Here is a 27,839-nt window from a genome sequence, read left to right on the forward strand (position 1 = left end):
TGACTGGAAAATAAAATAGAAATGCCATTATCATGGAAAATTTCTCGAGAGAAGGGCATAAAACCAGATGATGTATGCAGCAGGGGAAGACTGAACAGCTTTTCTTCTTTCTCATGATGAATTGGTAATAACTCCAGCCAGAAATTTTCCTTTTTTAAGTTCCATAGACGCTGAAGTTAAAAAGGAAAAAAAAAAAGAAAAAAGAAAAAAAGAAAAAGCTTTTCCAACAAATAGCATCAGGTAATACAAATACAGAATACTTTCTACAGCGATAGGTTTAAAGTGTTGCCTCTAATTTAGTGTGGTCAAAAGTCCTCTGTTAGAATATTAATAATCCTAATTGCTTCATCTGCTTAAATTAGGGGCTCAGTGGATATGATGATCTCATGCAACAGAGGTGGGTATGGGGGTATTCAAAAAGGCATCCCTGGTTTCCATGGTTTCCTCAGCCAGGTAGAGTACAATTTCTAGCCATCTGGGTTTTAATTTAACCTTTGTGGACCACTGGACAAGTTTATCTTAGACCCCCTGCTTCCCAAGCAGAAAGGAATTTCTCTGCTGGTTTCCTTTCAGAGACCTGTCAGCCTGAATTGCCTTCAGAAAAAAAAAAAAAACAAAAAACTTCAAATGTTTCTTAGGATGGAAGTTTTGTTAGTGGCGGTGCCTTGTTCTGCAACAGTTGTTGCAACAGTTTGACAAATACCTGGTGTCAAATCCAAAGCACATGGCAAATTAATTGCTCACACTTGTTTTATGAAGCTGCCAAGCCTTGTTAAAAAAAAAAAAAAGGTAGCTACAGGAACAGTTTCTTTTAAAAACATAAATCCCTCACACTTTCCACATTCCTTTGAGTTGCTGAGGGAGCGGAGAAGGTAAGCTGCCAAGGTATGCAAAAATTAGTACCATGTGAAGCCATGGGGATGCACTGGAAATCCCCCCCCCCCACTGCCATTAGTACGCTTTACTCTGCACAAGGACGATGGTAATATCTGACAAAATTACACTGGGGAATTGACTTACATTTGATTGGGCTTAGTTATGGCTAACTGAAAAGAGAAAACAAAATTAAAAGCACTCCTCAAATGTGTTGTACTTGCTGTTCAGAAATAACTAGGAAATTAAGATAATAGGAACAACTTAATTCTTTACTGAAAAGCACCAACGATTTAACAACTAATTCCAAACGCAATGACAATTTTTTCAATAGGCTGAGTTTCATAGTCTAAACTAATATTGTAATGAACAAAGCATTAACCTTTCCTATATCTGTAAATATAATTCACAATCACAATGGTTCTAGACTTAGAGCACTTTTAGGATTTTTAGCAACCCCTTTAAAGGAAAATTCAAGTTGCAGGTTCAGTGGAGGTGTACTTTCTTTTTATTTATATATTAACACCCCCAAAGGAGATAGTTATTGGTAGATGTTAATTCTCACAGATGCTTTTGATACTATCAGAATATAACAATAATAAAGTTATAATTTAAGTTTTAAAATAAATAAAATTTGCATTAGCCAAATCTTGATTTCAAAATTCCCGAACTTTAGGGAGTTTCAAAATAAGATACTGGTTTGAGAATTCACAGCAGTGTAGGGTCCTAAGTATTTTTCAGACAGGTCCGATGAGTGTAGTAAAACTGTAAAGAAATGTATAAAAGTTTGTAAAGTCCATTGAGACTAGAGTTAATGTACAAGACCAGCAACCAATACTGCCTGAGTAATTCCAATATTCTAACCTCATCTTGTCTTCTGAATAAATAAATGTGAAGTTTCTAGAGCAAGATGTTTTGATAGATGGCTTTAAATACTGTAATTAGGACTTTGCAGAAGTGTGATGTAGCTGGCATTTCAAAAAATCGACAGCATAGGAAGAAATTGTTTGTTAACCTCAACATTTTGGAAACAATTTTCCTGTCTTTCAGGTGGAAAGCTTGCCTGCAGGATTGGGCATGGAAGTAATTTTCTTTGAGGGCTCACGATACACGGAGGAGTCCCCAGGAGCGCCTGGATTGCAGAGTGGTGCCCGAGCCCACATTGATGTTAATAGACAGCACAGACCAGCAGGAGCAGCTTGGGACAGCAGAAGAGCTGGTGCTGAGAATCAGACATCCTCACCATACACATTTTAGGGTGTAGCATTTGGAGAAGGAGCATTCTCCAATTTGGACTAGCTCCAGAGGGGTCCCAAAGACCAAATACCCATTTGGGATTGAAGCACATCTCTTCCTACCTGCTTTCATCCAAAAGAAATCCAGCTCATATGCTCTGAGACCACTCCACGGCGTAAGTGGTCAGTTGGAAGGTCACTTGTCATAATTGTAGTAGTAACACTCTGGACAGGGTTTTTTGAAGATAAAATGATTTCCCAATCATTAAGTACTAGCCAAAAAGTTAATAATGCTCCTTCATAAATATCAGGGCTTTTCTGTAGGAACTTTTCTATACAACCAAAATAAACATGATGCATATATTTACATTTTGCTCGTCTACCTAATGAAACAAATGATCCATCTTTCAATCCCATTTAACTGCAATAGAGCAGTGCACTGCTGGCTGATGCTTATAGCACTAAGAGTGAGTTTTATGAAACCAATTTGTATGTACCTTGCTAAAATATAAAGCCTGTAGCACTGCAGGCTGTGGGTAAAAAGCTGTAGGCTGGGTGCAAAGCCCCTCTTGAGGTGCTAGAGAACATGGAGGCAAAAAGTTCCTTGAAATATAGGGCATAGGCTCCCTCATTACCACTAGAGGTCAAGACCTGAGTTTTACATCTCATTTAGAAGATGACATCTTTAGCACTGGCCTGGGATATTGGTACAAATCAAGCTCAGTAGAAGGTCACATATTGAAAGCATCAAAATCACCTCCTGTGGCACCTTAAATTTTCCTTAGAAATCTCTCAACCAGTCACAGAGGAGGTTTAACATTGCTTGGGATATGAGATCATTACAGCCCAAGCTGGTGTGGCAGCAGACCATAACAGTGATGTTTCTGAGAAGGCAGATGGATTCAGGGAGGCGAGACACATAATCCAAGTAAGACAGTGATAAAGGAGCTTGTTCTTTTTCTTAATAAGAAGCACAGAATTTCCTGTACTGAACCAAATTAGTAAAGAGATTTCCGCCTGGGTGATGGTGCCGTGCTTTATCCATGTTATTCTAGCTACAATCAAATCAAATATTTGAAGTCAGAAACTTGTCTGAAGACTATCTGCAAAAAGAATCATGCATTCTATTTGCAACAGGACATGGTGTTGTTCAGGGCACAGTGTACTGCAATACTACTTCTGCTATTGGAGCGTTTTAGCTACCGTCACGTGTAGATGGTTGCTATTTTCCTACCAGACAGAGTAGAAACAGGTGGTGCTGCTAAGTATTTTAAAATACTTTCTCCTAATGCGTTTAAAACCTGTTCTACTTGTCTCCACCGTACTGAATCATTATCTGACACCGAGAGCCACAAAAACGTCTCTGCACCTCTGGACAGCATTCCTCCTGCCTACCCTCATTTCTCTAGTTCTTAGCCTGTAAACAGCTAATCTCCTTCGAAGGATGGCTTCTAACCTTTAAATATATTATCACTCACATCCTGATAAACAGGAATATGGAGCAGAAAAACTGCTATCGTCCCTGACATTAGTAAACATCCTGTGGATGGTCTCTGTGGGAAGGGCACAGGCACATGCCCTTTAGTAATTAGTCCATCTGGATAGAGGTTAAGCCACAAGAGTGAGATAGCTGGGAAAGTTTGCCCTTACCATCGCTTGTTCTGCGGGAATAAATGGTGGCTGCCTTCTCTCATTAGTGCTAGGAAGAAGCAGACTTTCAGGTTCCAAAACTAGAAATGTCAGCCTCCATTACAAGGACAAAATCAAATACCAAAGAGCAGTCTATATAAGGGACTTCAAATGTTGTGGTCTAAGTGACAGCACAACTGTAGGCGAGTGTAAATCAGGTGGGCGCCAGCCCATCTTCAAGGAGTCTACAAACAAGATTCGGCATATAAATGGTAAAGTGGTTGGTAACTGCAGTACGTCTCAAAAGGGGGGATACCATCTAGCCCATGTCTTTTGCCTTTTTTTTTTTATACATTTGTAAGGGGGGCTATTATTACATTGTTATAAAATAAATTAGATGTTTCTGAAAGACTCCCTAGTAAAAGAGAAAAAAAAATCTTTTAATCAACTGAACAAAAATAAATCTGATACTTGTTCTATTTTATTTCAGACTCTGAAACCTGTCCGGAAGAGGGATGGCATTTCTGTGTTATAAATATATTCACAGAATGATTATGATTCATTTAACTGTCCCTGGACTGGATGTGGTTTTCTCAGAACCTGGCAGCAAATCTAACAGACTCCATGAATCTGTGGAGTCTATTACCTAGTATGGACATTTTGTTCTCTCTTCTATCTTCAGGGGGTGTTATAATTGTTTAAAAGTCCTTTGCAAAAAGGGGGGTTAATCCTTTAATCTGTGTACTTCAGTCCTAAGCATCAGCTCTGGTGTGTGCCTAACTTTGGAAGTTGCAATCAATATTGGCATCTGGAGGGCTCATTCAGGCAGAAGCATTTGGGATATGGCAACAGCTTTGGTTTCCGGGTCACTGTTGCAGGTCCTCAAGACAACAAAGCCTTGGGGTATCTTCATCAACATCATTCTGACTTCAGACAAAAGCCAATAGGTGAAGATTGTCATGGTCACAAGTAACATAGGGTCCTCTCATTTTTAGTTTCTTGTTTAGGATAGCTTACAAGAAATCTGTAGTCTTCATTCACTCTGGGAACTCATTAAAAAATATTTTAACGCAGTCAAGATAGTGCAAGTGAAAAGGTAGACAAATGATTAATACTTTCACATAATCTGAGTCTATTCATGAATCTCAAAGGGGGCTGAAGATCTGGTACATGCCACCGAAGTCAGGGAGTATTCACCAGTTACAGCTGGCTTTATATCAGCCCTTTATTGTATATCAAATATTTAAAACAAAACATTCAGTCTCTCTAGAGGGTATCATCACTCCTATGTCAAGCATATGACTTAGTGCTACACATAACAACTTTAACAACACCATTCCCACACTCACGTGGAGATGACATGTGCCTCATGTTACTTCAAGCATGAGATGCTGAAAGGAAAAGAGGTCTGCCGTGGAAGAAAAAAAAATTTTTTTCCCTGCAGATGGTCTGAGCAAATGGTGTATGTCAGCTTCTTCTCCGTAACAGAAACCAGATGCAGAATGGCCATCCAGTCCTATAAGTTTCCCTTCAATTTAAGCTGTAGAAATTACATTAAAAGAAATTTCTGGAATTGTTTTGAAATGATGTAATGACCATCCAAACCCAGATTGTAACTCTTTATTATTGTTATTCCTGCTAATGCAATCATTCTTGGGTGGCTGAGTGGATGCATCAGACACAATAAAAAATAGTTGAAATAGCTATTTTCCTGAAATACTTCAGCAGCTGTTATAACTTTCTGCCTTTGAACCAAAGGGATTAGAAGGTGGAAAGAAATTAAACTAACTCTCAGGTATTGAACTATTTAATCTACAGACACCATCCACTTAGATCTTTGAAGAGAATCTCAACCTTTTGGACAACACTTGTAGGGAATACAAATACATCTGCTTTGGTTAGGAACGGTCACTAAAAACTGATTACAGCAATTTACAATTTTGCAATAAATTTACAATTTACTAGGGACAAATACACCAAAAATCTATTACCACATGCTGCAGTTTGTTTAAAAACAACACAAATCTAAAATATAACTTTTCCTTAGGTAGGTATATAAGGAATACCCACAACCGTTTTCAGTTTACCTCAGAATGTTATCGAAAATTGGTCTACAGGGGATCAAGCAACTCTTGCTCACCTGTGCTGTGCTGTCTGCATTACTCAGACCACAACATTTCACCTGGTCGCTGCTGCAGGACAAAGAATTAAAGCATCGCACCATGTAAGCCAACTCACTGGCTTTCTTCTCTTCCAATATGAGCTCTCAGGCTCGGCGAGGTCTCCCAACATGCACAATACGTGTCCTGCTGCCTAAGAGAGAATGCAGGATGCGCCCCACAGCATTAAACTACTACTCTTTTTAATACTTGCACATTGAATGCTAGAAGTGCATAGGTCTTTGCCATAGGACTGATTGGAATTTTCTCCACAGTATGTCAGTTTTGATATTTCATAATATGACCTCCGATTTAGAATAAAGCCAAATTTCTGACTTCGCCCAGGAATTGCAATTTCCTTTGAAAATGTTTTTTAATTCTATTCAAACATAAGATTTCAGTAGGGCTGTCTATTAATTATCTTTTCTATTAGTTTCATCACATATTAACTATTTTTTCTAGAATTCATATTTCTTTGGAAAAAAATGGTGACTTATGCTATCGAAGGTGTTACGCTTAGTGTTCTCTGTGGTGATTGCTGTTTAGTTTGCTTGCAGGTGTGTTATCTGGTCATTTGTAATCGGTAATCTCTGATTACTTAGCACTGAAATAGCATTATGAAAATATAATGTACAGTAATATGATTACATTAATAATGCCTAATGATGAACGGTTCTGCAGTTCTGGTGAACTATGTTCAAGGAAGATAAACATATATTGGAAAAGGTGTAAAAAAAAAAAAAAAAAAGAAAGACTAAAGAAATGGTATATCCTATGAACACAGGTTTAAAGAATGTCTTTGCTTTTCCTAGCCGAGAAAAGGTTAAGAGAGGCTTTAAACACTATTAACAAATATACCGGGGGGAAAGCAAGAAGAAGGAAGAACTATTTAAATTGAAATATACCGTAGGTAAAAGAAGTTACAAAGCAGTCACAAACTGGTTTAGAATAAACTTAGATGGGAAATTCTAGGAAGAGAAGGATTCCGTCCCACAGAATAGCCAGGACAAAAAAACTGTCCATGTTTTCAGGCGGAGCGCGACAACCTTATGAAATAGCTTATTTAATGAAGTAGGAGACTTCACAGGGGTAATGAAATGAAGTATATCATATAAGACGTAAAACCAGAATGGTTCAGTATGTCAGAGTATATTAGAGGAAGCAAAAGGAGAGTGGATGGCTACTTGTTTGCCCTGTAGCTATAATGCATGACACAGGGCTATACTGATCACCATGAAAGGCTGCGAAGGAAGTGCAGAACTAATACTTGAAACCCACTGGACAAGGTTATGATTTTCCATTTAAAATATGTAATAGACATCTATCAAAAGCAATGTTTATAAGACAGTCCTGTTTGACAGACAGGACTTTTCAGGGAACTGTTCATTGGAAAATGTTTGGCCACCTCCACCAGCTCCATTAGAATGAAATCTCGGCTGTTTTTTTTGAACAGGAAGCTATATTCAGATTTCAATAAACCTGTGAGAAATACAGCAGTTTAAGCAGGACATCAGAAACCAGTGAAGACAGAGGAAAATATCATTACATCAGTGACAGGTATGCAGGGCAGAGGTCTTTTATTAGCAGCTCATAATTCTTCATGGCCGAAGACCTATGGCCCGGGGAAGAATCATAATTTGCCCAAGAGCTTCATCTTCGTCAAAGACAGAGAGGACTCCAAAACCACCCCTAAAATGACTTGTTAATTGTGGATGAGCAATTGCTGTGGGAAAGGCTACACAAAAAAATAGAGCAGCAGTAAAACATTAGCCAAAAGTGCAACTGTGGTGACAGTTATAAGGCTCATGTGCTGCTATCTTTTGGAGTCCTTTCAAGCCTCTCTCTGACCCCTGGAAAATAGAGAATATCTGCAACGCCAAGACCGCTGTCTACGCTTCGTCTCAGGATGACAAGCACTTGTGGAGTCACTGACAGAGCTCACCACAGAGGACTTCTGCGCAAGGAATTTAATTTTAAGGCATTTCTGCACTGCTGTATCTGCCTGGGAAGACCTTAGTGTAACTAAGAAACAGTAGCTGTTAGTCCTGCAACCAAAAAACCTAAAACCTGAGATGAAATAAGTACATCTGTAAAATCTTTTGATCAGCCAGTCCTGGTTTTCCAGGACTACATGATAACCCAAATCTGTTCTTTCTGTCTTTGAAGAGGATAGAGGGAAAGAGCGTGGAACACACTATCATTTATGAGTAACACGTGGTAGTTTTTAAAAAATTACATACAATTACGTTTTACATATAAATTGAGCTTCATTACAGCCTAAAATATTCATTTATAATCAAATGAATGGCAGATTTTTATTGCTAACTGTAGAATAGATTTGTTAAAATTTGAAAGTGGTCAGCACATTGAAGTGCCTAACTATTATTATTTCATGGCCTGGAAAACTCGGTACAAAAAACCCTGCATTTTTAGTGAAACAAACCTGAGGCAAAGGCTCAGGATTAGAAAAGAATTTGGTCACATTATTTTTGTAGTAGGTGGTAGTTTTGGTGCAAAACATAAAGAATTTGGTCACATAATTTTTGAAACAGGTAGTAGCTTTGGTGCAAAACACAATGTGCAGTTCAAAGAAAGGAAAATAGATTTAATGGAACTTTGATTCAGCCTCAGCTATTTCCCTTGGGTTGGACGTCAATGCTTTTCTCCAGTAACTGTATTTAAAAAATCCCAGCCAGCCCCTACCTTCCACTAATTTAGTTTTTACACTTAACTTGCATTTCTATAATGAAAATAAATGAACAAAGATATATTGAATTTCCCTCTGGAAACAGGATATACTTAAATAAGTAAAAAAAAAATTATAATTAAACTTCTGTAGTATAAATGCTCCAATGTAGTCAGTCAGACATGGAAGAGCAAAAAGACTCGCTCCTGCCATCCATTCTAAAGCTCTTCTATCGCTATACCATCTAGTATGGCCACTCTCTCACTGTCTGCATTCATTTGCAAGCAGCCCTGGGCTTTAGTGGAATCAGATCTATATGAACGTGAGACATATCCTCCCGCCCTACCTTCTGCTTCTTCAGTGAACCTAGACACCTTCACACTCTGGAATCTGCCTGGATGATAGTATTTTATAAATAGTGAATTTTAATGCTTTCTAGCTTTCTTAGGTCTAAATGGTTAAGAGGGGGGTATTTAAAAAAAAATAAAATTAAATCTAGCCTGAACCTTTGCAAGAGAGCTGCATAGCTTAAGCCCGTTTTGTGGACTTGATTGATTGAAGAATCACTTGATGAGGCTCTAGAGCCTGTGTTAAACCGCAGGTCTGACTGGATGACTGTAGCACTCTCACGGGACCTCAAAAACCTGCAAGTTTGTACAGCGTCCAAGGAAGCCTCATAGGACTGCATTGCTTTTAGGGACTTCTGAGGCAGAAGACAGGAACTCCATTCATTTCTGCAGTTTAATACTTCAGCTTATTTTTTTTCATCACTATTTTTACTTTGCATATAACTATGTTTGTGCAGGTTTGTTTGTAGGATAAAAGCATTTCAGTTTTTCTGCTCTCTGCTTTCTCTCAGTCGCTGCAGCAAAGCAGCAGTAACTTGCGTTTCTCTGTCACCTCTCTGGAAGGGTCCATGGCTTAACCGCCCCCAGGGCGAGTGGCTGCACTGAAAGAAGTGGCTCATGTCACCCGAGTCACAGAAAGCAGAAGCTCGCTGTACATAAATTTCTGGGTGACTTACCCTAGGAAGGAACAGTCTGCAGCCTTCAGCTGGACCCAAAAATGAGCTTCGGAAAGCAGCTTCCAACAGTTACCCCCTGGCTGAGCTATGGCCATTTTTAAGGGTCCCCGGTGCCGCTTGAAGCAGTCAGTGGGGTGGAGAAAGGAGCTGTACAACGCACCAACACCCGGAGCAGCAGCATCCTCATGTCCTGGTGCTGCAAGGACAGGACAAAACCAGGGCTCCAGATCCCAAGCTGCTGGGCAGGCGACGTTGCAGGGGGCCAGGTTGGGCAATACAACTAAGCCAGACTGCCTTGAATGAGACGGGCTGGAGGTGGAAAACAGCTTCAAAGAGAGAGTGAATTTAATAACTGCTAATCAAAACCACCCAGCAAAGATTAAAAATTGGAAGGCAACCAGAAGTTATGGTGAATTACGGTGATGATTCGACTACTCCATGAGTCGCTGCTGCAGATAAATTTCCACCACGGTCCCACATTTCCACACAGCTGTCTGTTGAGCCTCCACTCAGGTACTCAAGACAACCGAGTAGTTAGTGATCTTAACTGGTGATGGCATTTGCCTCCTGAAAGTTTCTCTGGCTGTTATCAGCCTGAGAGAAAAATACTTCTCATTACTGTCAAATTCCCAGCAAGGATCTTTAAAGAAAAGTAATGAAGATTGAACCACCCTTTAAATTCATTGTGGGTCTTAGCACAGATACTCTGAGGGACTCCGGAGCTAGGCTTCTGCGTTGGCCTATAGCTATCTCAAGAGGCAGTGGGCTAATAGATATGCCGCTCACCGAAAACCTCCAGATCTGAATTACAACTCCTTTTCAGCTCCTGAGTTGTCATGAGATCTTGTCTTCTTCCTGTTTATTTTTCATGTCGATTCACAGGGCTTAAGGAAAATGAAAAAGCATTTATGTCTATAAACTGAAATGTGATTTTTCCCCCTAAATAAATGAACGCATTTAAATGAATCATGAAAATATTTTCACAAGAAGAAAGCAAGCAAGGAAAACAAGGAAGCAAGGCCAATGAAGGTCAGACGTCTGTCTTCAGATAAAAGTGTAATTGAGTATTTTACATGACAGCATAAAATGAAAAGCCTTTTTTTAAAGAAAGAAATGCTTTTCAGTTTGGAAAAGAAAAAGCTGCTGGGAATAATAGCTCCCATAAGCAGCAGAGCCCACCAAGAGAACAGGATTCTGCTTTTCCCCTGGCATTTCTGTGTGCTCCCTTTATTCAATAATTTAGCTCAGCCCGTTTCCTTGCTTCTCATAATTACGACAGAGCACAATGCTCATCTACATATTACAAGTCTGGGAGAAGCTTGTAATTCTAAATTGTTGGTTGCAAGACTAATAATGGTTAATTATGGTGAAAAGTCATTGTAAATTTTCTGTTAAGTGAGGCAGCTGTTGGAGGAGGAACAGAGTACTCTGCTTGTGCCTGCGTGGGAGGAATAATGGAAGAGGTGTTTGGCTGTGGTAATTTGTTTTCAAATACAATCAAGTCTCATTTTAGTCTCCTTAATGCTGAAAAACACTCATGATACCACAAGCAAACACGCCATGCTAACGCAACTGGCCATCCAGCCTTCTTGAAAGGCAGACAGGAGCGCAGGAGCTAGTTTATGCAAGGTTGACCTGATGTGAAGGAAAGGAGAAGCTGGCATGCAGCTCTTGTTAGTCCAACTGAGCAAGTTTGCCCGTGCCGCACTTTATTTTTTCAATCAATGGAGGAGGGAAAGAAGCAGAGAGACAGCTCTGCTGCAGCTTTCTTATTCTTCATTCTGCTCAGCAGATCAGGAAAGCTCCTGTGCTTGCTCCCTTTTATCTACAGAAATAATGCAACTACCGCTTACCTCAAGAGACCTCTCTGATCAGTTCTTCTAGCAGCTGAGCAAGCTTATTCCACAACAACATCAATGCCTCCTGACCCAAGAGATCGAAATCTCAACTCTGATACCACCAGGTTACTGAGAAACCCCTTTGTCAATACACCAGTAATAAATGCCTTAGAGAGCCATTACCGCACCCTCTGGCCATGCTCGCAGGGTGCCAAGATCTGGGGCTGTGAGACAAGGCAGGGCTTTTCAGGATCTCAAGATAAACTCAGAAAATCCAGCAAGATTAAGTCAAGGTCTAGAAGTGATCTCAGGTTCCTTCAGCTCTCTAAGAAATTTATCTAAGGTCATGAGAGAAAGGTGGGGCATAATCGAGTTGTCCTAGCACCATGTCCTAGGCTTAGTCTTCTAGTTAGCAATAACTCATTTTCATTATTTTCTTCATTAACTTTTTCATCAAGTCATTGACTGTATTTAGCTGAGGCGTTCTTAGATCATTACAAAAAAATTCCAATGCCTTTGAAATTATCCCTCTCCTCCTTCCCAGAAACAAACCTTGATGTAAGAATCCGGTACGCCTATTCCTGTAAGCCTTAACAGGAGAAACTGAAACATACTACTGTGCAAGATAATTACTACTAGGAAAACATGTCTCCACGGATTATCTTTCAAGACTCCAGTTTCTAAGAGTGACTGACTGTATTTAACAACTTTCTGCTGCTACAGCATATATTTAAGTAAATTTCTCAGGTTTGTTACTTTAAAACTTAAAATATCAATATTTCCTAGATTGCACATATGCACAAGGATTTTTAAACCACTTGTTCAGCCTGGAAAAGGCTGAAAATTCAGACGTATGTAGTGTAATATAAGAGGACAGTAACATAAACAAGATTAGGTTAGTCACCAAAGAAAATAAAATCAGCACAGTGCAGACAACAGCACTTTATTTAAGAACAGAAACTGAAATAAAACACAGGCCTCTTGAGGCCAATATTACTGCATTTGTTGATTTATGTCATGTCATTCAGGCTGATGCTTTTTTAATGTATAGTTAATTTCACTAAGTATGTTTGTATTGTTTCTCTTGACAAGAAGCGCAAAATAATTTAAATAGTGGAAGCAGGAAGTAAATAAATAAATAAAAAAAAAACACTAAACCCCAGGGCCATCCAGTTGTCTGTGGAATGTTAAACGTTTGTTCCCTGTTCAAATGGCTCTAATCCATACCACTTTACTAGTGAATGACAGTTAAAGTCTTTCAGTCAATTTAGGATATGATATCATCACCACTCATGATAGGTTCAGGAATCAGATTTAGCCAAGAGATAGGCATACTTACCACAGCCCGTTCAGCTGAACTGCCATTCTTACCACAAAGATAATTAATAGTTATAGGATGATATCTAGATCCTATTATAGGGGAAAGTCTGATGAAATTGCTCATTTGCATGTCATCACTTCAACTGATCTTTACTCAATCAACTATGTGAAAACTTCTGGTATGACTTGAAGGCAAAGCATTCAGACTTTAAAAATAACTTGCTATCAATACCTTAAGATAGAGCTAAACTAAGACTGAGAGAAGACTGGCTTTCTGATGACTTTTATTAGTACTATACACTTCCCTGGTTAAGAAGCATGCGTATTTCAAGAGTAGTGCAGAAACAATCCCTGACTTCTTGTTTTATGCAACTGAGTGCAGCGTCTCATCTTGTCCCTGAAATCTGGTGGGAATACCCACCAGAATACCCACCCTGTGAATTCCCACTGGGGTGGGAATACCAGGACCTTCTTGTTATCTAATACATTTGAAGAAGTTCCAATGCCTTTGAATACACAAAACATATTTAAAATCACTTATCGGGGTTCCTATCTCTCTATTTCTGTCAGGCAAATGGTACATTAAGTTTGTACAATCAAAGCTAATACAGGAATTTTGCTTCTGACCAAGAAGCAGACATGGTTTGACAGTCAAATTGTTCATTTAAACTGCTACAGATCCCCAGCTCCTCACAAAGGGCTAGAGCTTGGGTGTACAGACAGGGCGGAAAGGCAGATGTCATCCACCTGAGAAGCGTAGAGGAGACAGTGCTGACATAGCACACAGGCATCTCCAGTTGCGTGAAGAGTTCTGCAGCCAAGTGTGTATGCCAAATGCTTTCAAAAGAGTTTTCAAGGGCTCCATCTTCAGTCCAACTCCAGTTCTTATGCCAACGTAACAATCCAGTCACAACCACTCGCAAAGTCCCCTTCATCCTGGAAAAAGGCTCCAAACACGTCCTATAAACAACTAGGTAAAAGATAGAAATATAGTTTGATGATATATATGAAAACACCTTTTTCAAAAAAAGAGAGAAAAAAAAGCTAGAATCATCCAAATTTGAAGAAAAAGTTGCATCGTGAGGAAACAGGCATATAATCCAGACCAGACATTTGCAGTAAGAGGATAACAACAAAGCACAGGACCAAGATACTACAAGAAACACTACAATACTTCATGAAGAGCACTGTACCCCACACCAAAGGAAGGCCTGCTTATTAGAAAGTTGGATTATCTCTAACAACACGTAAGTGCAAAAATGAGCAAGGCACACGTTTGCGTAGGAATCTGACTCCTGGATTCCGTTCAAGTCTAAAGCACGGCCACTGGGTGGGCAAGGACAGCCACGGCCAAGTGAGGACACATGGAGCTGGGATGGGAGCAGACAGGGTGGCCCAGCTAGAACATGACAGTACCTCCTGGGAAGCACAAGGTGCGCCACCAGCAGCAGCGGCCTCTCCTCCCTGCATCAGCCCAGGACATCTATGCCTGGCAAAAGCTGCACCAACACTGTTGCTTTCGATGCACAAAGATATTTCAACTATGACCAGAAACATCTGTCATGTTAGAAACACTGGCAACAAACAGGAACCAAACCTGCTGATAACACTGCTTTCACTTACGATATTCTGATGTCCATGGGCAGTGGAAATGCAAGTGAGAGAGTCACACAAGACAGGTAACCATATAATACAGTCCTGGAACCAAACAGGAACCACACTCATACATCAACAATGGTTGCTTTCTTTCCACTCAGAACTGCAAAAACGGGCAGGACATGGGAAAATTAACACACTTTATGGCATAGGGATTAATAGGATCCTTATGCCAAAGGAGCAGTTTGTCACGTGTTTCTTAGCTGTCTCTCCTGAAATTGGTAGGAATAATTCAGTGGAAAATCACCAGCAGCCTACACAGGATCAGATTCCCATATGCTCCCTTTCACTCTTGAGCATAAAAATGCTGGGTGGATAACTGTGAAAAGTAGCATTTCTCTCTCTGAAGTAGGAACATTTTCTCAAAACATGATTATAAATATTTTGATTTCATAGTAACAATGGTTGATAAGTCAGCTTAAGAGTTGCACTGAGGCAAAAAATTTCTGAAAGAGGAAACCAATATGAAGGACAAGGCTTACAAAATAAGTTATTGGCATGTTCATAATTACACAGAAGGAAAAAATATTTTAAAACTAAGTATGATATGATATAGTTTATAGGATAGCAACCAGCTGTCAAAAAAAACCTGAACTGCTCTCACAGATGTCAGTGGGAGTTCTGTTACCGATTTAAATGGGAATAGGATCAAATTCAAGTTCAGACACAAGTAATACAGTAAGCCCTTACTCCTTCCATTACAACGGTACACTGGATGTCTAGCCCAAAGGGCAGTTTTCTTGAGAATAAAAAAAAACATATAGCAATAATAAAAGTTGAAAGTTTTATTCATCATATAAAATATCATGAAAGGTAGTCTTGTCAAAAGTGAGATTATTATTTGGTTTAAACTTTCATTTGTCCAGCAGATTGAAAGCGTGGTACAGAGAAGAAAGATACAGCACATGGTTTTTACTGCCTGGGGACATTCAGGCACAGTTATGAGGTACAAACATTGTTTCATAGTGCAGATATGTGAGGAAACTGTTCACATCACAAAAAGAAATGTATAAACCACCACTTGTCTTTTCAAATGAAGGTATAAAATGAAAATAGAGCTCTGCGGTCAACAGAACGTTGCTAAAGGACTCTAAAGCCTGGATCTCCCAAAGAGATAAATAAGCACATTCTAGTGAAATTGGAGGAGCATGCTAACCTCAGCAGAAGTTCTCCTCTAAATTTAATAATAAAGTCACCATGAATCTTTTGGTAAAATCATTTCCCATTCTAAAGGTCTATCAAAATATCTCCCACTCCCACTATTACAAATACTAGCTATGCAATCACCATCACTGCCTCAAAGGCTTCAAGATGTCCCAACTCATTTGGTGAAACTTGCTTATAATTTGAGTATGCTAAACTAATTTTTAAATTCAGGTTTCTGTTCCCTGTGAAATTTTCATTTTGTTTACCTTTCCCTTTGCTTTCCACAGGTAGTGTCTAAAGTCTATAACCTGACACTTGAATTACATTTTTGAGCTGCTGGTCACTAATCAGTTTTCAAGCATTGGAGCATATGGGTAGACAGGTCATCTCTGATGTTTGGCACTGCATTTCTGGACTCTGAAGACTGAGTAACAGCAGTCTGGGACTGTCTGAGCAGCCTGCCTTTGCCGGTGTCCTAGTGATGATATACGCTGAGGGTTGGTTGTGCTGGCTCCATGAGAAAGCTCCCCTTGAAATCCCCTATTGGTGAAGTGGGATGTTACGGTCTGATGTGCAAAGACCCTGAGTGGTGCATACCAGCCTGAAGGCAAACACTGTTGCAAGCTCCTAGCGAGCAACCTCTGCAGCTGATGCAAAGCTGGGAAGTTTTGAGTCGAAGACAAGACCCACCTTGAGCTGTGTTAGATTTGAAATGCCCAAAGAGCCACTCTGCTATTAGCAATGACAGTGACTGTACAGCTGAACTCAATAAGCTACTTCACAGGCAAAGACGTGGCAGACCCCTTCCCCCGCCCCCAACAAAAAGCCACACACCCCATTCCCCCACACAAAAAGGAAGCACTTTTTAATCAGTGGTCTACAGCTGATCTATTTAAATGGCATCACAGAGAAGTGAGTATCTGATTAAGCACTAAGGAAACTACTAAAAACTGTAAATAATTTTAAGTGCCAATAAGAGCTGCCAAATTCAAGAGACTATTTAGCTTAAGTGCATTTGGAGTAATAGCTGCGTCTTACACTGGCCTTCCATATCAGACACATAAGCTTCATGACTCAAACATGTAATAAGCTAGAATGAAAGGGGACCTGCATAGGACCCAGGCTGTTTTATCAGCTTATGTCGTGAAGCATAGGGCTCTGAGTAGGTTATGTTTTTTCTACTGTGGATCCTTGTTCAAAGATGTTGTGTGTTACCTGAAACACTTCAAGCACTGCAACACACAACGTTGCTACACCTGCAAATGAGTACTGAATTGTGAGTGACTCATGCTTTGAAGTCTTTCAAACTTTTTATTCTTCCAGATTTTCCTTCATAAATGGGCCTTGCACAGTCACATTTTCCAAAGTATCCTTCTAAAATCTTTCATTTATGAGTCCTTGCAAGCATGTGCTTGGAGATGTTAAGTGTTACTCTGGCTGAAGTCAAGATTTTGTAAAACAGTTTAGCATGTTTAGAAATAATTTTGAAGTCATTTGAAAACGTGCATCCATCTAAAAAGGACTTCATTTTTACCTTACTACATTTTTCCATTGATTTCAAAGGGGAGTGGTTCACCCCAAATTAAGTATATGATTGTATATACAATTTGCCATATGAGTTTCCCTGTGTCTGCTGAAATATGCAAATTCGAACCAGTAATGACTTACGAGAACACAAACAACTTACAGGTTCAAATGTTTTTAAGTTTCCATCTGAAAGTTCTTCTCCTGTTTTAATTTGAAACTCCATCCCCTTAGTTACTTTAAACTGTGGGAAGACTAATGAAATACTTAGTAAGTAAAACTCCAGCTCAACTACACTTCTACAGAATCCCTAAAACATTCTTGTTAACTCTTCTGACACATAAATATTATGCAAGGCTTAAAATTGGGTCCAGATTGCAAAGCATACAGAAGCAATGCCAAGTCCTGTTGATTTCACTGGCACTAGTTGTACTTATGCCCCACCTCCACCTGGGCCTTGAGAGATCTTCTCCTGATGGCAGAGTTGATGAATAATGTAATTAAGTTATGCAGGAAACTGTAACGACTACCGTATTGGATAATCTTTCTGATATTAGTTGTGAGCCAACTAAGTATTTCAGTATTGTTCTATATTTAATGGCTTGAACTGCCACAGACATACCTGGAGCAGCTGACATTTCTTTGGTGAACACTGACTTCATGCTAAAATGCCACAGGCAGAGGCAACTACATGTCAGGATGTGACCACTGCCCCTCACTTTCTTCACTTAGGACTATCCTAGCATGGACATCACATCTGAAATGCCACTTGCATTAGTGCTGCATAACTTGAAGAGAAAGAAGAAGGTGTAAATAGGAATATTTTAGGTATGAGGTATTTTAAATACTATTAGACTACTTCTCTTCCATTTTAACTCCCTTTGGTTATTCTAGTGGATACTCTGGCTTTGCATTTTATGATTAACAATGACTGTTGGAATGATGAATTTCTGCCATCAAGAATTATTTATATTAACGAGCACTAAATCTCTATCAGTTGATCTTTTCTTGGTAATGATGAGCAAAGAACAACATCTTCAACCAAGCAGAGACTCTGATTTCCCTGATTATTTCTAAGGTTTTGTGTGATTCATTTAAGCACTTATAGAGACACCTGAGTTCTGAGTGGGGTTGCCCTTGGCCTACGCTTCAGTCATCAACTGCCAATTAATAGAGATTGGCACTTGCAGCTCTTAGCAGACTCACATTTTTAGAGTCCGTCTTTAACCAAAAAAAAAAAAAAAAAAAAAAAAAAAAAAAGCTTCAGTAGCACTGTAATTAAATACATAAACAAGTAAAACCAGACTGGAAATCAGAGAAAGGTTTAAGCTTATATTTTTACCTAGTGTTTTTCATGAAATTTAGTTTTAAAAATAGCATAACACATTCCAGACCAAAACATATCAGTTACACATTAGCAAGCTGCAAAGAAATCTGTTGGAAGGACACATCACTTCCTGGGAAAAAACACAGCACTGTCTGAAGGCACTGGGCTATGCAGTCACACAGTTCAAAATTGCACAGGAACATCAACCTTCAAAGAAACAAGCAGGCCCCAGTAAACAGAGAAAGGAATTTCTCATTAACAAAACTAGAATGGACTTCTGCTTTCCAGAATGAAAATTAAAGGCAGATGTGAAGTGCCAGTGAGAAGGGTTGAAAAATCCATCTACTGATTTGAATGAGACTGGCTGGAGTGAAAAAATGGACTCTGTAAAAGACAGTTATTTCAGAGGTTTTATAGGTACTGGAGCATCTGTGAGAGTTTTTCTATTGACTTAGCTACTTCACATAAGTCCAAGATGAACACTTCCATTTTCTGGGAAGACAGGGCAGATGACTTAAGAAGCTTACAGACAGTTAGGGAATATTGCAGGGAGACTCCTGGGGTTTTAGACACACTACAGTTCCATCCAGTCTTTATAAAAGGCAATTGAATCTTGATTAAAAATGAACAGGTCAAACTGTCAGGCTCAAGAGCAGAAGTCACTCTCAGTGTTTGCTACAGCAGCGGTTTGCAGGAGCATCCCTGATGCCTCAAGTTCTGCTGCCGGCAAGATACTCACTGAGCAGCCCCAGCAATATTCCAGCTCCCTGGGTGACCACAAAGTCCAACCCAGACATGCTCCTTCTGGGTTTGCTACAAATCAGATTAACAAGAGAAATTCAATAACTCTGTGCCGGCTTCCAGGGGGAGAGAACACAGAATTTTATTTTAGTTTGTTATGAGTTTCTGTATGTTCTAATAACTAGATTAAAACTGCTGGAAATACAGTTTTGACCAGAACAGGCCAGACAACTCATTTCTTTCCCTGACAAGAACGTCAACCTTCACATGAAGGATTTAAAGCAAAAATATTACAGTTCTGATATTCTATACAGATCTACAATGGCTGCAGGGACTTATAGGAGGGCAGCACAGACTCAGTACTTGCCCTGTTTCCCTCCCACTTGCTTTAGGCTTCTTGATATATCAAAACAACCACAACACATTGCAGCTTCCCTTCCTGGTAAGAAGGGGTGTTGCAGTGCGAAAGGAAGTCTACATGGACAACCTGGCCGATAAAGCCCAACAAGATCAGAGGCAGTCAAAGCACAGGTCACATGATTTAAACTTTTTAGAAACAGACGTACAAGTTTATCGTGAAAAAAATATAAATTAAAAATCTAATCTTTCATCAAAAAGTATTTTTGATGGAAAATTCTGGATGGCTATTTTTAAACTGCCAAGCTCTACTTTATACATTAATTTAAATGTTCATGTTTCTATACTTCCTCAATAGATACTTAAGTCTATAAAATACCTACTACTGACACAGGAAATCAACACAACGACATATTCCTCAAAAAAATCAAAACCCATTCTACACTTCCTCCATGCTCCTTCTGCCCCCCCCGCCCCTTTTTTATTTTTTTAAAAGGGAGATCTTTCAGGATACAGTTGAAATTAGGGTTGCTCTTATGATTAAAAGATACATTTGCATAGCTTTCAATTTTTGGTTCTCTAGCAAGCATCTCTTACAGTTTAGGGATCTCATTCTCAAGTACACACCCACATAACGAGAGGGTTGTAACATAAAATGACGCATTCACATATTATCCGAGTTTTTTGTAAACACACCATCTAATTAAGTTGCACACTCAAACTGAACAAAAGAGATAAAGCTAGGCATAAAAACAATCGAGTGAGATAATCTACATAACTACCAAAGTATTAGTTGTCAAGGGTTTCACCTGGCACATTTTTACCTTGATGAAACTGGCGCTGACAATATGCAAAAACTAATTTTTAAATCAATTAATAATATCCATAGCAAAACAAATGATAAACCTAAAATGCATGATAGCAAAAAGTAGGTCAAACTTTGGAGTGCTAAAAACCACCAACAAAGCAAAACACCAGAAAGCCCCAAGTCCTAAAGTTAACTTAATTGTTACAATCTCTGTATTTCAACACAAAAACAAAAATAGCGTTTACTATTAGGAGCTTGATGCTGTGAATTACCTGTTTCCTCCTGAGAGATATTACACACCAGGAGAATCCATAAGCTGTAAAATCTGAGTATAAAATGAAGCCCACAAACCTAAGGGATTTGAGATGACTATAGTCAACTCCCTCAGTATTTGCCCAGCATACTTAAGATATCCCATTTCTTAAGTGTTGCTTAGTGTGTTGGAGGTATGCTATACTAAGGATGCCTGCAGATAGTACAGTTTTTAGTTCACAAAATGCTTTCCCTAGATAGCCAGCTTAGTTACGCCTCCTCTCCCTCCTATCACCAGACAACTGAACATTTAACATACTACGCAAAGTGCATCACTTTGCTCAGATTAAGACATTAAAAACAGATTAGCCCCTATAAATGAAAAGACAATAAACAAAAGCTATCATTAAAGCTTTTAAGGGAGCAGAGACATCAGAGAAATCTAAGAAAGACCAAAAGTAAAAATAAATCTAGTCCCTGAAACCATGACAGATTAACTACGGAAAGAACTGATATGGTAAAACTGACATTGTAAGTGATAACAAAGTACGTTCTCTGAGAGCTAACATTTCAGGCATCCATAGCAAAATGGTAGGTGGTGAGTGAGAAGACCATACAGGGTAAGCTGCAGTATCTATTGCACTTACGTTCTTCTTATCCAACTCTTGAACTTCATTCATACCAAACAGGCTTCACTCCTAAGAGATGGGGGAAAGTTGCTACTCTAGCAAGATTCTAGCAGAGAAACCTTTAGATTTCAAACAACTCCCTTCCGTGATGGTTTAAGCTAAACCTCTGCACTTCCCACTGGGCTTATCAAGAACCTGAGGGACAGGGACTTCCAACTGAGGAAACTTTTTTCAGATAGTTGCGATTGTGTGAACATCCTCCGTGGGTGTCTTTGCTGTCCTTATCAAACAGGTACAGCTGCTATGCTTAGCAGCTGTAGGGCCCATAAGGATCAGACTTTGATACAGGACTATTTTGCCCATCTAAGGATAAGAGGGAAAAATTGTATTGCATTTTTTTTTAACCTCAATTATTTATTTGCGGCTGCACTCAGGCACTTGAAACAGTACAGGCAGTTCTAGAGAAGAGATGAGTGCTTTCTTGATTGATCTGTCTCCTCCAGTTAGCAAAAATGTTAATGGTAAAAACGTGGCATAGAAAAGGAAAGGCTGGTACCAAAGAAACGCTCTGTCTTACCTCATTCTTCCAAAACTATAAATCAGATTTCATCTCTCCGTTTTGTCAATTAGTAAGACGAGAAGTCTCGCAGACAAACTCTCACTTACTCTGAAGAGCCAAGCACTTTTTTCCCATTCATGCAGTAGAGCTGAGCAGTCCAGCTGTCTGAAAAAGAAATACCGATTAGAAGCATATTTTGCCTACTGGATCAAACTCATGAAACACAGAAAAACAGTTAATCCATTAACTAGACAGCCAGGACTGATTTACCATTTACCTTTTAAAAAGGTAACCTGTCCAACTTGAGATTCAGATTTGCAGCCCTCCCACAAACCTAATATGCAAAGCTGGGTAAACTATTCAGTTCATCCCTCTCTCAGACAGCCACCTGTAAATGGAGAACAGTATTAGTATCCCGCTTTCGTCTCTTTCTAAGATGTCAATACTCTGGAATGAGGATTGCCATTCATTATACATAGGTAGCCTAATGGGTCGTGTTGGCACTCTTGTAAGTCAAATATATGCCTGTTTTGAAAAGTTAGTACTTCTTTGACACATAGAAAGCCAAGTTCATGTCTCCTTTTATTCAAATTATGCTTTAATGTGAAACACATTCTTGTACAGAAGTTGAAATATCTTGGAAAGAAGCCATGTTACAAACCGCTGCATAACAATTTGCTGTAATGTTTCAAAAGTAAAAAATACCATTTTTTACTTAAAAAGTCACTATTCTCCAGCACTGTATACCAGAGGGAGAAGAGCCAATCACTAAGCAAGACTGCTTCAGATCACAGAGTGGAATCAAGATTCTTTGTCATGCTAAAGCCCATGCGTTGGCCGAGGTGCACAGAAGCCTTTCACATGAGCCTTTAAAAATTAAGGTTCTGCCTGCCTCCTGGAGGCAGTAAGGCTGAGACTTCCCAAAGCACTCACTGCTGGTGACCTGCCCTGGAGAGCTAAGGAAAAGCTGAACGCTGACTTCTGTAGAAGCAGAAGTAGGTCAACGCTGTGTCTATTTGAAACTCACACTGTAAACGCCCATGATATTTTGTGGTACGCTGTATTTTATCCCACATGCCCTACGCACAACATGCATACGAAGTGCTCCATATAAAAACTGCCCGTATTTAAGTGGTGCTATCTTTGATGCATACAAGTGTATGAATGTTTTTTTAAATGAGAGAAAATACATTGATTAAAATTGTGTGTTACTGGCATTTGTCATAGAATACTTTTCTCTCTCCTGAGTATTTGTCAGTTTAAAGGATGGGGCTGATGTGGAACTGCACAGCTCGCTCACTGAGAAATGCCCACCGACAAGAGAAAAATGCTCTCTAGTTTCCCCCACCAGGATTTGATTCCTAACATATCCAGTGACAATATGGCACCAAGCACGCTCTTTTTAGTGTCAGAATTGATTTGGTAAAACACTGATGAACACACTAAACAGAGTTCAGTCTTGGGTCAGAGAAGGACAGCGGAGAATTACAGGATGCAGCGCCCCTGCCCTTCTGCAGTGGTCTGGGGGATGCCAGGGGATAGAGCAGTTAGATAACAGGTTTTTTAGTTTCCAGAAACCAGGTGGAAGCAGGGGAGAGAGGGTGCTAAAGAGAAGGAGATACCAGGTCATAAAAGTAGGTAAAACTTATTGCTAGTTTCCACTGAGATTCTTTTCTCGCTGTTCGCTATGCTGCTACTGCGAGCTGTGCCAAAATGGATATCCGATAAAGAAACTGGGAGTTTCTCCCAAGGGTAAGGACAGTTCATCAGAAGCCAAACCCTTTGGTGGGTGTAAGCCAACTGCAATGAATACAATAGGACAGCACCAAATCACACCATTAATGTTTCTCCTAGAAGCGTAGCTTATCTCCAGACTTTCCTAGCTTAGATGGCACGAGTGATTCAAGTTTAAGCAGTTCTTCTGCTGGCCTGGTCTTGCTAGCATAACCCAGTTACCATAACAGAAAATTAATTTTCTCTCAGGTTCTGACAGCTTCTTCCTTCCATCCTCTGTCTAAGAAAAGGTTAAAAGACCATCTAGTTACACTGTCAAGGTCCAGTCCCACTAATCTTCCCTGAAAGGATTCTTGTTATTTCTGTATAATAAATGTGACAACTATTAGCAGTGGGAAGAGGAAATGCATCCCCTCATTTTAACTCACTCCATGACAGAGATCTGTGATTTAACTTAACAATGAGAAAAGTTGTGAATAATCACCCCCACCATTTTACTGACAGGATCACTATCACAGCACTAACGAAGTATAGGATGTTTTCCAGATGTTCAGAAGGCACAATGTTTTTTGGTGGAGCTTACAGTATAAACATAGACGTGTTGGCATAAAACCAGTGAAGGACACCAACAGAGCAGATTTCTTTGCAGATCTACAGGACTTGCTCCTTTAGGATTATTGCAACAACCCTCCTGCACCTTAGTAAATTAAACACTTTTTCTGATATTTTCACTATTCTTCTAAAAACTACTTCTCTTTATAATAATGAGATTGGTATCTTGTTATATTCCTTCAGTCAAGTTTGGATGTCTGCGCTTCAAAACACTGAACATACCTGCACTGTTCTACACTTCAGAAATGAGGAAAATCATGTAAAGATAATATTGAACTTTCATGCTGAAGTACTTTAGGACCCGATTCAGCCAAACATTCAGTCCAGCAATTAAACTCATCCTTAACCTGCAGTGTTTCTTCGGCGTCATTAAAATCAGTCGGTTTCCTATGCACGTGCTTGAGCCGAGTTAGACGACAGCGTGGGGTCAACACCTTACAGATTCAAGTTGCCCATGTATCCATTGTACAGGTGTTTGAGCTGGCGTATAGCAAACCCGTGGGGAAGGATCGCCTCTCTTTGCTTCAAGCCCACAACGGTGATGAGGCAAGGTGCCCAGTCTGCGTGGGATGGGATTTCCATGCCACCAGAGCAATCTAACCAAACAGAAGTTCACTTGTCAAATAGTCCAGTTGCAAGAAATGATTTTGTGTAGAGGAAAAAACCAACTGAATAGTCTCAGCAGCCTCCTTTCTCTTCTCTGCAAACACATACCTCCCCTGCAACTCAGAGCCTATCACAGAATAAAGGAGGAAATTCCTGTGGTCATCCCTTATTAAAATATTGGCAACACATCACTGTAACAACATATACCGTACGTGAGGGAGTTAATCACTCATTCCACTGCAGAGACCCCTCTCAGAGGCCCCACTATTTCTTCCACTGCTGCAGTATTGAAGGGCCCATCTGATTGCAAAACGCAATTTCTCTCATGGAAACTCACTGATTTTCACCAGCTGAATCTTTATCCCTAAAGAGTCGGATCGTAAACTTGCCGATCAAGGGGGTATGTTCAAAGACTCAGAAAGAAAGCTCACTCACAGAAACCATCCTGAAGGCACTCTGATTTGATACATATGGAGTGAGGTCAAAACCCTAAGTTCGTCTCCCAGAGACAGAGAGGCTTGAAGGCAGACAGGAAAGGGTCACTGTAATGACTCTTGCTCTCTGAGACTCCAAAAACAAGACAGAAATTGCCTTTAATGGCATCATTTACAGATCCAGGACACTTAACTGCTATCGTACCCTCTGGCTGACTTGAGCACTTGAAGCTGTAGCCAAGTTTCTGGACAACGCTACCACCCCTTCCTGGAGGGGCTTGAGCTCAAATGCCTGCACTATATGAAACAGGCCCAAAAGATAAAATTCTGAAAATTATTTCTGGAAACATTTGGAGTCAGAATGAGTTCGTGCTGGAGTTTTATTGAGCTGTAATGACCTTCATTATTTCTACTTCTTTAGAGGTAAACATTCAAAATTCCCCAACGAGGACTGCCTCCCAAAACCAACAAAATAAAAAAAGCTTCTTAAGTCTAGAATGAAGCAAAAAACTTGTCTCGCGTGCTCCACATCTCTCCTACTCCCTAATTCAATTTCTATTGAATGCATTGCTCCCATCTCAAATGCCCTCTTGAATCTTTCTCTCTGAAATGCCTCTGGGGAGACAGGCTTTGTGCGGAGCAGTACCACATCCTGAAGTCAAACACTTCACTTAAATTCCCAGCCCCTGGATGGAAGCTCTGGCTCCATCACCTCAGAGCGCCAGAAAAGCCTTTGATAATCTGGAGTCTGCTTTATCTCATTCAGCACACTGGCCTAGGCTGGCAGTTCCCGCGGCAGATGTAGGTGTTCTGCGACTTCTTTCTCTCTTCTAAAGCAGCCACTAGGATTAATTTTGCTATAGGAGAACCATGATGCCCTCCATCCTGTTAATGTTTGGACTTGTGCTGAAGCCCGCAGGCTCACGGACACTTCAGATTAAATAACTACAATTGCCTGGGTAGAAGCCAAGCCAGAAACCCCAAACAAAAACAAAAACCCATGCCAATGGCATGCTGATGTTTGTGTCTTCATCACAAACTGGTGCGCCTGCTGGAAATTCAAATGTCATGACTGGAATCTGGATTTGTTTTCAGCTCCCAAAAGGAATGTCACAAACAAGAACTATAAACAGAGCTCCCGTACCACTGGGCAGACCACTTCCTTCTTCTCAATGTCTCAAAACTTTACAGAGTCAGATCTTTCAACTAGGATAAACTTTTGTAACTCTAAAGATTTCAGACAAACTAAAGCTGATTTATAGCAGCTGAGAGCTAGCCACTACAAACTAACAAATATTTCTGAGCCTCTCAAAAGTCTCAGGCCTGCACAGACGTTCTTTCATATTATTGCACAAAATTGAAAATAATTTCTGTAAAGAAGAGAGATTTTTGTAGCAACTACAAACATTGCCAGGTTCTTTTGAGCAGAACAAAGATCAGACAAAGCTGTTTCCAGATTTTGCTGAGACTGAAATGAATACCAGCATATGACTGGACATCACTTAAAATGCTTTAGATCCGAGCGCGATTTAACTTTTGTATATAAGGTAAGACAATTCTTCCCGTTGGCTTTCATTTGTTAAAAAGACTAATGACATTTGATTGATCACATTTAGTGTCCCACAGTTTCCACTTCTGGCAGTCTATCTAATCCTCGCATAGCAGGATACATGGCTTGCTTGGAGCTCCAGCTGGGCATCCTCCATAGGTATATGATATGACCATATGGCACAGAAGCTCACAGGGGACTGACTTTAGATCTGGTAGATGTAAGAAAATTAAGAACTTAAACTATTTGGTATCAAGAGCAGGGAATTCCTGCATTCCTGTACTGAACTACAATCAAGGGACAGCTCACCCGATGCTAGCTGTGTTTCCTATCTATCATCACAATACATCACAAGCTTTGAGACATAACCTGTACTATTTAACTCTGAGGTGAACACATCTATCCTCCCACCTAGGGAAAGAAGACTCAAACATTTATGGCACCAGGCTGCACACATATGCGCGCTTGCTTCCTCGACTACTCAGTGAGACATGCACACTTTAAAAAAAAAAAAGTCCCTAGGTAAATACATATAAAGTGAAGGCTAGAATTCAGATTTTAGGCATCTAGCAGAGAAATCAAATGCACCAGCATCTTTCATGCATTTATTTTCCACAAATTCCACCCAGCTGGGCCATGCAAAGACTCTCATTTCCCTGATAAAGTGCTAAAAGGCTTAAGTCCAGATCCTTTAAGCTATTTAGCTACCCAATCTCAAGTGAATTCAGCATCTCTGAGGATCTGCGCCTAAATGATTTATCCCAGGCCATTCTCTTGCTCTAGAAACAGTATTTCCTCCATAGCAGACAAAGTTTAAGTAATTCCAATCTAACATTTAGTCACTGACAGACTGCCCAAAAGTGCTCTTCACAAAACAGGAGGAAAAAGTCCCCCCCCACATCCCCACCAAGTGTTAACTGAGGTCCACTGGTTGTTCTTAGCTTTGCTTTTCTCAGACAAGAGACAAGGGAACTCCAAATTGAGCAGAGTGCTGAAGTAATACGGTTTTCTCAGCTCTCTAGCACCCTCTATTGTTTGTTTTTCTTTTTTTTTAAACCACAGCTTTAATTCTTTCTGAATTGCTGCAGTGGCATTAAAAATGAACACATGCAAAGTCTTCTACTAAAGCAATATTAAAAAA

General features: G+C 39.8%; 1 protein-coding gene across 1 annotated transcript in view; it reads right to left on the reverse strand.

Annotated features, from left to right (window-relative positions):
- Nucleotides 1-12,370: 12,370 nt before the first annotated feature.
- HUS1 (HUS1 checkpoint clamp component) overlaps nucleotides 12,371-27,839 on the reverse strand; it is a 33,329-nt gene continuing 17,860 nt past the window's right edge. Inside the window, exons 8-9 of the transcript XR_011139777.1 lie at nucleotides 21,782-21,928; nucleotides 12,371-13,734 (exon numbers count right to left, since the gene is read on the reverse strand). The gene's annotated coding sequence lies outside the window, so the exon portion shown is untranslated. The remainder of the gene's footprint in view (nucleotides 13,735-21,781; nucleotides 21,929-27,839) is intronic.

The sequence above is a fragment of the Struthio camelus genome, chromosome 2, assembly GCF_040807025.1.
Source record: "Struthio camelus isolate bStrCam1 chromosome 2, bStrCam1.hap1, whole genome shotgun sequence".
NCBI lineage: Eukaryota > Metazoa > Chordata > Aves > Struthioniformes > Struthionidae > Struthio > Struthio camelus.